This window comes from Canis aureus, chromosome 14, assembly GCF_053574225.1.
Source record: "Canis aureus isolate CA01 chromosome 14, VMU_Caureus_v.1.0, whole genome shotgun sequence".
Lineage (NCBI taxonomy): Eukaryota > Metazoa > Chordata > Mammalia > Carnivora > Canidae > Canis > Canis aureus.
This window is the reverse complement of record NC_135624.1, coordinates 10661179-10671042: the sequence shown is the minus strand read 5'-3', so window position 1 is coordinate 10671042 and position 9864 is coordinate 10661179. Positions and strand designations below refer to the sequence as shown.

The 9864-nt window shown below is 38.0% G+C and overlaps 1 long non-coding RNA gene across 1 annotated transcript; it reads left to right on the top strand.

Moving 5' to 3' along the window:
* Positions 1 to 1578: 1578 nt before the first annotated feature.
* LOC144283164 (uncharacterized) lies at positions 1579 to 8986 on the top strand. Its single transcript, XR_013351576.1, has 3 exons — positions 1579 to 1680; positions 4170 to 4213; positions 8215 to 8986. It is a non-coding gene; the product is annotated as an uncharacterized LOC144283164 (long non-coding RNA).
* Positions 8987 to 9864: the final 878 nt, after the last annotated feature.

Here is a 9864-nt window from a genome sequence, read left to right as displayed (position 1 = left end):
TCTCCGGGCACAGCATTACCTAGGGATGGAGTATGGAGAGGGGAATGTTAGTAAGATGGCCCATCCTTCCATACTGCTTTATCCTCACTATCCCCTTGGGTATTGACTGCGAATGATATTCTGGAATGACAGATATCATTCCAGCCTCTCTCCTTCACCCCCTACTCCTAGGTTGCATGATGTGGGGGTGGGGAGAGATTGTGTGGATGCAGGCTGTAAACAGTGCAGTCTCCCCCATCTGTAATTAGGGTCCCTGCCACACCTCTGCATCCTGCAGGTTACCACTGGGTGAAGAGAAAGCTTTCTCTGATTCCCACTTTTAGCCACTCTCATGAGCTCTGAGTCTCATGGATATATGTCAGTTTTGGGGCTCTTCTCTCCCCTGTTTCTCAGAGCAGGAAGCTCTCCTGGGCCTTGGCACACATGCCCCGAGGGAATACCTCTAGTTCTGAGTAAAAGGAATCAACCTGGTCACTGAAGAATCTTGGAGGGCACAGGGTGGCCATCCAGCGGCGATCAGAGATAGTAGCAATTTACTCTGGAAACCTCATCTGGAAAAAGAAACTGCAGTTTTATGCAGCTGAAAGCAGACTTATTGGGTAGAATTTGAGCCCTAACTAACTGATTATGATGTTAAGAAGTGATGATTTATTGTTTAGGTGTGATCATAGTGTTAGGGATATATTAAAAATAATCTTCTAGAAAGACAAGCAGGGCTGAAATATTAATAAAATGATACACTGTCTAGTAGTTTATTTCAACATCATCTGACAATGGAAGGAAAGTGGGGATATATGAGGTTAGACAAGTTTAGCCATTAGCTCATGATTGCTGAGCCTGGTTGACAGAGACTCCTGGTACACAGACTTATGATACTGTAATCTCTACTTTTGCCTGTGTTTCAAATTTTTCCTACTACATAGTTTTAACGAGCCAACTAAAGGTTTAAGGTAACTGAAATCCTTTAAAAAGGTATTAATAAATGGCATTTACTAGGTGAATAAAGGCAGAACAAAATCTTCACAACACACATGGAATCCAGCAAACCAAAGATAGCTTTTGGAAGACCTTCTACTGTGGATTATAGACATGGGAAATATCAGGCTTGGAAAATCAAAATTAGATCACATACAAAGAAGGAAAAAATCAGTAGAAAGATCTTAAGTAATATATATTCTTTCTTGGCAATGACACTATTAGATTTACCAGATAATCAAGATTTAAAAACAGTAACAACAAAAACAAACATGTATTCATTTTCTAAAAAGTTTTCAGTCTAGTTCTGCTAGAGGGAAGAAGTATGGTTCCAAGTAACCTCCAGCTCTCCAAAATTGGTTTCTGTGTAAATGAGAGATAATTTGAAACCTCTCAGAATCATTCTTTTTATTCTAATGTTGGCAGGTTTGGCTCAAAAAACAGACATCAGTTTGTTATCAAAAGGATTGGAAATACTCAGTTCTAAATAAATAGTGTAAAAATTCAGGAAGTGGATCCTAACCCTCAGGTGGGCCTCAACCACAAAATGTAAGAGAAAAGGAGAGAATACAGTGAGCTAGTCATTTCATTCTAACTTAGAATTTAGATGCCATCACAATCCAGATTCTCAGTTCAGTAAAAACTGCCAAGGTTTTCATATGACCCTCCATCTGCCACTGAGGAACTGAATCAGGAGACAGACAGGTATTGACCACTTTCGGTAGGATCAGAGCCTAACAATGAACTATTGGGTGCCTCGGGTGCTAAGCATGTCACCAACGACACTGAATATACTTTTCAGCCCTCTCATTATCTTTCCATTTTACAAATAAGGAAACCAAGGCACAGAGATGTTCAGAAAGTCACCTAAAGTCATATAACTAATAAGATGCTAAGTTTGGATTTAAAACTTCTCTGACTACAGAATCCACGTCCATTGTCACCACACAAGCCCATTTTATCAAATACAATGGGGACTATAAAGTAAATCAGAGATTGTTTTCTCTGGCATTGACCAAGTAAACGCACACTCTTTTGTTGATCCATCAAGCAAGTCATCCAATTATGTCCTTCATCCCTCACTACAATTAACCTCTAGTGCTGTGAAATTCCTTTCCTTCCAGAAGCTCATCAGGACTCCAATCTGGGATATATGGCAAAGAGCCACTCTTATATTTAAAAGTAGCCACTTATTTTTCACACTCATACACACGCACATGTGCACACATACATTGATTTTGGTGGGTTGAAAGCCAGAGACTAAGATAAAAGAATCCCTGAAAAGGATGCCTGTGATAACCAAAAATAACTTCTGATTAGAATTCAAAAGAGAGCCCAATCTAAGGCAAAGCGGACTTGTTAATTTGCCAGAGAAACTACTCATTTCCTGTCCTGGAAGGAAGTAAATCTAGACCCGCATGTATGTGAGTAAGATGGCCACACATGACTTGTGAAAGCACTGAGAAAGGAGGAACTCTTTTCAGACAGGGTCTTTCTTAGGAGTAAGAGGCAAGGCCAATCTTTCCCCTGCAAGCTCAAGCTCATTAGCTCCGTGTTGCTAGCCTCATATGTGATCACTAAGATTTATTGTATAATATTTAGGTAGATCCAGTTACAATGTCCCTATTAACTCTGAAGGACAAGTTATTTGGCAGAAAACTGAATGCAATCCTCCCCCTTTGAGAGATTTAAATACTTGTCTCCCTAACCCCACTGGAAGAACAATCTTGTAGCTAATAATATGCTCTTTGCAAAGATTTACCATAGTGCTTGGCTATTAGAGTCATTAATTAAAAGACATCTTCTCCATGATATAACTTTTGAACTAGCTGATCAGAAGCATTTATTTATTTTTTAAATTTTATTTATTTATTTATGAGAGACAGAGAGAGAGGCAGAGACACAGGCAGAGAGAAGCAGGCTCCATGCAGGAAACCTGATGTGGGACTCGATCCCGGGTCTCCAGGATCAGACCCTGGGCTGAAGGCAGCGTTAAACCGCTGAGCCACCCGGGCTGCCCTGATCAGAAGCATTTAAAGGTAAAATAAGGCATCTTATTTTCCAGTTTTTGATACCTATGTGGGTTGACTGCACTAAATCCAATTCAAGAACCCTTTGCTTTGGCTGTATCATATTGTGTATTTCAAACAGATGTTATCTGTTAGGTTTAGCGTTTTGTTGTACTTTGTGCTGGGATTTCTGATGAATGATAGTGACCAATTGCTTTTTATGACGCTAGGCCATAAGACATTCTAGGTGTAGTAAATTTCTTCATTTAATTAAAAACGTGGAAAGGACAAATAATGGTCTACACTCACGTTCTCCTTCACAAATACTTCACAGTCTTATGAGGTGAGTGGCAAAAATGAGTAATATATAATTTCAGTGAAGGAATTGAAGTTTGTGCATTTTTTTCTTGAATTAAAACAGAATCATGTTTTTTCTTCTATAATCACTCTTGCTAGCTTGAATTTTAATTCTGGATTTTGATTAATTTTACATGATAAAACTCCAGTTCAAAGTGGCCTAAATAAGAAAAGGAATTTATTAGTTAACATAACTGAAGAGTCTTAGAGTAGTAACATCTTCAGATATGGCTTGAGCAAGATGCTAAAACAGTGTCACGTGGACTTTTACTCTCTTAGCCTTCTTTGCTTTCCTTTATGGTGAGTTCCTTCCCAGGTAGGCTCTCCCCATGAAGTAACAAAACAGCTCACCCTATCACTTATCAACACCAACAGAAATTAAACCTTTCCTTCCCAGTATCCTAAAAAACTCTAGGATTGAATCTCACTGTATCACTGGGGTCACTTCTCCATTTCCGCCTCTGGGTTGGGGGTGGGAAGATAAAATATACTGATTTGTTAGATCAATCACTCCCCTGGAGAGGAGGAATGGGGCAGGTAGTGGGTCATACTGGGCCACTGTATGACGTGGGCAGAGAGCAAGATGATTACTGAAAGACAAAATGAGATGCTGGTTCTAGAAAGAAAAATGAGAACCAAGCAGACAAAGATCAGTCAACTTCATGCAACAACATGGAATGTTAGAAAAAGCATTTGTCCACTACACCTAACAGACAAACCTATGTTGTTTCCTGTTCTTACATGGCAATACCAGCAAGTACATTGTGGTGGTAATGTGAATTATAATCCTGTAAATCTTAACAATTTATTTTCTCATTTTATTGACAGATAAATTTTGAATAAGGAAGATAGCAAGAGAAAATGCAGAGAGAGTAAGTACTATATCCACATCCATATTGACTCTGATGCCATTATGGTAAACTTAAATTTGCATCCAGATTCTTTTTAAGCCTCATCTATTATACATGTAAAAACAGATAAAGACATGAGAGCTGCTTGCTCCAAGACCTTTGAAGAATGAATTTTATGGTAGCCCATCTTTATAGGAGGAGAACCTCTAATCCACTGAAAAAACATTCTGGTTGCTTTAATTTATGTTGTTTGGGTTTATTTTGGAATTGTTCCCTCAGACTTCCAACTGATATCAGCATATCCTGTAGAAATTGCTACAATGTTATTGATTATTTGCAGAAAAATACAATTTGCAGAAAAATCTATGCTTTAAAATGAGGGTAGGAATGAATGGCTTGCATTGCTTTATACATTCAATTGTCTTTTAGTGCCACAACATAATTCTAACTTAAGATTGTCATAGAATAAGATAGTTGATGTAGGATTTTTTTCCAGCTACTTGTTTAAATTATGTATTACTTTGACACATTTTTCTAAAGTGCATTATTTTATTTAGTAGCTTAACATAGATATATGGGCCATAGATAAAAATATCAACTAAATTAGCATGTCAAAAATCGGCAGTGTCAGGTCTTAGAATTTACTGGGGTTTGAATGGATCTTTAGCTAATGTATTAAGAGGTCTTCAAACTCAAACAAAATTGGAGTTGTGTCTGCTGTGTCTTCCAGAGGGTCAACTAGCTTCTTAATGCTATAAAGGTATCTTTCTCATTGCAGTTTCCAACCTGTGCTAGAAGGAGTAACAAACAGCTTGTTAGAATTTATCTGAAAGTACATAGACCTCTATGTGATAATTTAAGGAGCTCTGCAGTAAGGTACAACAGTTTCAGTGGCAGTGTCTGTTAAGGTCCATAGGATTCATAAATGATCTATCACTTTTTCACTTCATGTTTCTTGTGAAATTCAAATGAAATAATCTGAAAGTTTTTTGTAAACTATGAAACAATATCCAAAAATTAAATGGTGTTGGTATTATTTTTCCATGAACTTGAAGATTTTATTTGTTGCTGAAAATCATCCAAATTCTTTTTTTCCTTCCTGTAGCCTTCAGAGATAAATCAAAACAAGTAATGCTTTGTTTTATTCAATCATGTTTTTATTTGCATTTGATTTTTCCAAAGTCCAAGTTCTAGTTTGGTTTTGGATTTGTTTTGAGGGATTGAGTTACATATTCTATAACATTTTGGAAGTGTTGGGAATGAATATTTGCTCAGAGGATCTTGGGTAAAGGTTTATAGTATTTTAATAAGTAGATTTGACTGATCTAGGGAATCTATTTCCCATATCATCTAATAAAGGGCCAAGGAGTGAAGTATGGATAGGTAATATAAGAGGCCTCTTTGAGATCAGCCCTTTCTTTGTTTGGTAGATTCAGGGTATGCCTATTTGCCAAGTTTAGCAAATAAAGTAAAATACTGGTTAAATTTGATTTTCATACAAACATGAATAAATTTTTAGTGTAAGTATTGCCAAATGTTATGTCCTGTACTTTATCTGGCAACTGTAGGTAAGACACAGCTTTTAACATTCTTAAAAGACTCCTAATCTACTTGAAAGGGACTATAAGTAGTCTTAACAAAACTGTAACCTTCAGGTGATCTTTACCCAAAAGTGAGATACTTTTTGCCACCTATAAAACAATTCTCTAGGTTGACCAGGGTCATCTGGGATGTTCTCATTTAGTGTCTCTCATGTAGGTGAAATTATATGGCTGTGGGGCTGGAGTGGTCTAAAGACCCAACTAAGCTAAAGATCCAAGACCTCACTTAGATAACTGGCTATTGACTGGGAGTTCAGCTGACACTATTGATTAAAGTCTCTGCACATGGCCAATCCTCATGGCTTATGCTGCTTCTGGCATGGTGGCTGTGTTCCAACAAACAGCCCAAGAATAAGTGTTTCAAGAGCTAAATCTTTTGCTTTTGCTTTCAAAATAAGCAAACTCAGCGATATTATTGATACCACCAGCACTCATGTCTTAGAGATGTCCAATATTGTTATAGCAGATGTTGCAAAGCTTCTGCTCTTTAGGAACACATTTCCTTCAATAAATACAAATAGAAAGATAGAAGAGAGGTCGAAGAGTAGCAGCAAATGATTGAACAAAGGAGCAAAGGACAGGCGTGGAGGCAAGTTATAGACAGAGAAGTGGTAGCCAGGAGCAGCAGATCAGGGTACTAGATAAAGTGGGAAAGCTATGGATTACACTGGATTGATACATGGATCATCTAGGAAAATTCTGAGGATATAGAGAGCTGGGTTAATTAAGAAATACGTTGACTTCTGAGGAAGAAAAACTGAGAAACTTAAATACAGTTAAAAAAAAAAACTGTCCCCCAATTTTTTATACTTTAGACCCTAGAAGGGACTAAACTATGGTAAGTTTGTGGTTTATCCTTTCTTAAAGAAAATAAAATTTTGATTTTATTTACACACTTTTCCCATTTAAGTCTATGTCTAGTCACTTTAAAATAAAAGGCTACTTTCACTTAAATGTACTAAAAATATTAATTTAACCATAGAAACTTGCCTCTAACACAGATCTTCGTTTATATCTTGAATTACAACATTCAGTGCACTGCTGTTTTCCTTCCTTATTTCATGAATGTCCCAAGTATAAGCTGAGAGTCCCAAAGGCATTCAGGAGCTTGAGTGAGTCTAATTCCCCTCTATCAGAGTTTCTAATCACAAGTTCTTGACATGCTTAAGATACAATGTGTGTACAGACAATGTTTGATTGAGGATCCCTATAATTGTAGGTTAGCCCCAGAGGTCTCTTTGGTTAAATAAATATTAGGTCTGTTAGAATGCTACCTTTCCCAACCATAACACAGCTGCCTGCTGAGCAGAACAGTTGGTAGATAGGAAAGTAGTGAGTAAGAATATGTTCTGCCTGTTGCTATGAAATGTGAAAGGAGGTAGCTGATAGCTTGACTTGTCCTGAGAGACTGCGGAATAGAAAGGTCAAGCAACTCAGTTGTACATTTGGTGTAAAATGCAACTGAGTTGTTTGTGAAAGGCAAGCCCAGAGGGAGACTGTAACAAGAGGGAGAAATGAGATCACTCTGTCCAGCCAGTGACTGAAGAATCAGGCTATGATCTTCGGGTCTGTCACTGTATCAGAAAACAGGACATTTCACCAACAGCATTCAGTAAGTGACCTGGAAAGCCATTGAGTAGGGAGGGAAAACTAATGGGAGTGTACATTTCATCCCTCAGAGTATAAGTGGCCCCGGGAAAAGCAAAATAAAGCTAGTGGTCATCAGTCAGCAATATAAGAGTCCTGTTGATGTGGCCCAGCCATGAGTAACTAGAAGAAAGTTTTATTTGGAAAAATGAGCTTAGGAATGCAAATGAGTTAAGGTAATAAAAGGGGAATAAGCAGTTTGACTCTACATGGCATAAAGGTTAAGATTAACCTAACAGCATTTCTAAATAGCCTTGGAGGCAGATAGTAATACCTGAATATTTATTTAGTCTTTAGTCTCCTCTAAGAATTAGTCTTGACATTGGAGACATTAGATAATGTTGGAAATTTGCAGTGGATCTTGACTACATGAACTGTTGCTTTAACCTTGTCATATCATCACTGTGGCAGAAACACAAAAGTGGTTCATTTGTAGGTATTTCAGACATCAGTTACTTGTCCTCCCTCACTTAAAGAAAAACAACTCCTAGAGGGTTACCTAACACACTTCAGACAAGTGTCTTTGTTTATCTTCCAGTGAAGATCAAAAACTCTTCATTCCTACGTGTTTGAGGCTGGGTTATGATAACTAGCTATATTTGCAGCCATGGGAACCAAATCCTAGCATCCTCCAAGCAGTCATTCTGATCATACTTCTCCTCGCCTCAGATGACCACTTAAAGGCAGAGGGAAGGATACCACTTCTCTGTCTTTCTTTCCTCTGCAAGAGTAGTTCAGCAGCTCCATTAAGGTATTCGGATTTCCAAATTTCAGATTCCATGAAGCGGCTTTTCAGGTTGGAACTCCACAGAGCAATGGCAGATTAGTTGACACTTCTGAGTTTGAGAGGAAAATGGAATGAAGCACATCACAACAGAAAGAAGATGTACCACGATCCTTTTTAAGACAGCTTCCGGCCACGTGAATCACTGAAACTTCACTGAGCATCACAATTACTTCCTAATCAAATTTACCCATGGGTAACCCTCAAAACATTGAAGGACTGGGACAGCCTGAGCCCTGAATGAAGGCTGGGGCTTGAAGGTCCCACTATGTGCCAGGTGTTAACCCTTGAGGTGATGGATTCAGGTGTCTAGATGTTCCTGGGCAGAGGCCGGCATTGGGCACCAGTGTGGCTTGCACGAGTATTTCAACATTCTAGCCATGGTGCTGTCTCTGCATACACCTGCATCCCATCATCCCTGCGTATAGCCTGTGCCTCTCTCTAAATGGTCTAAGACACAACAGAAAACAAATATCAGATGATCTTAATTTTGTACCTGCTGTGTTTCTTATGCAATTATGTAGTTAACTGCATTGTTTTCCTTGTGTGAAATAATCTTTCCCACCTTCAGTAAAGATATCATGAACACACAGTGATTGTGAAAGCTTCCTGAAGGAAGGAATCTGTCATCTAAAAATATCATAATTACTACTCTCTAGTATTGTCTTTGAAAGATTCTTAAAGAATTTTTGTCATGTAACTTTCCTGACACAGTCATTAAAAATGCACATACTTAGCTGGATTCAGATTCGAAAGTTATAACTACTGCTACCCTCCTTCTCATTATTATTAGCATATTATACTGGTGTTATTTAGAGAATATTCTAAAGGAAAGTTTAGGCTCAATATTTTTCACTGTCCCTAAGCCAAATATCTTTGAAGGAGTCAGAAATATACTCTTCTTATGTTTGTTGGTTTTACCACAATTAAAAAAATGAATGATGGGCAGCCCAGATGGCTTAGTGGTTTAGCGCTGCCTTCAGCCCAGGGTGTGATCCTGGAGACCCAAGATGGAGTCCCACGTCGGGCTCCCTGTATGGAGCCTGCTTCTTCCTCTGCCTGTGTCTCTGCCTTTCTTTCTGTGTCTCTCATGAATAAATAAATAAAATCTTTAAAAAAATGAATGATGTTGGCAGTTTAGGGTTAGAGTATATAAGAAATCCAGGGACTTTCAATAGAAGGACATAAATAATTATATATATATATATATACACACACACACACACACACACAGAGATACCTGTATATTAACTGAGATGAGACTTGTAAGTATCAAAACCATATTACCTTGACTAATGGGTAAGAAAAAATATACTCTATCATATCATCAGGAATATCTGAGGACATAGTACAGTTTTCACAGCTAGGCAACTTCCTCAGCAGAATAAGATGAGACTAACACATTAGCATTAGCACCAAAACCTAAACCTTTAGTTGATAAAGGAATGAAAAAATAAAACATGTACTGAAGAAGATAAACCTGTTTATCTCATCACTTAGAAGAGGTTTCAGAGGGAAGAATAAGTTGTGGAATTGGGTGAGCAGAGGACGATTTATGGAAGTTCACTTATAATCTCATCTGTGGTACTAGCCAAAAACCAAGCGTGAGTGACTTTACCTTAGAGTAGAACAAAAAGCCC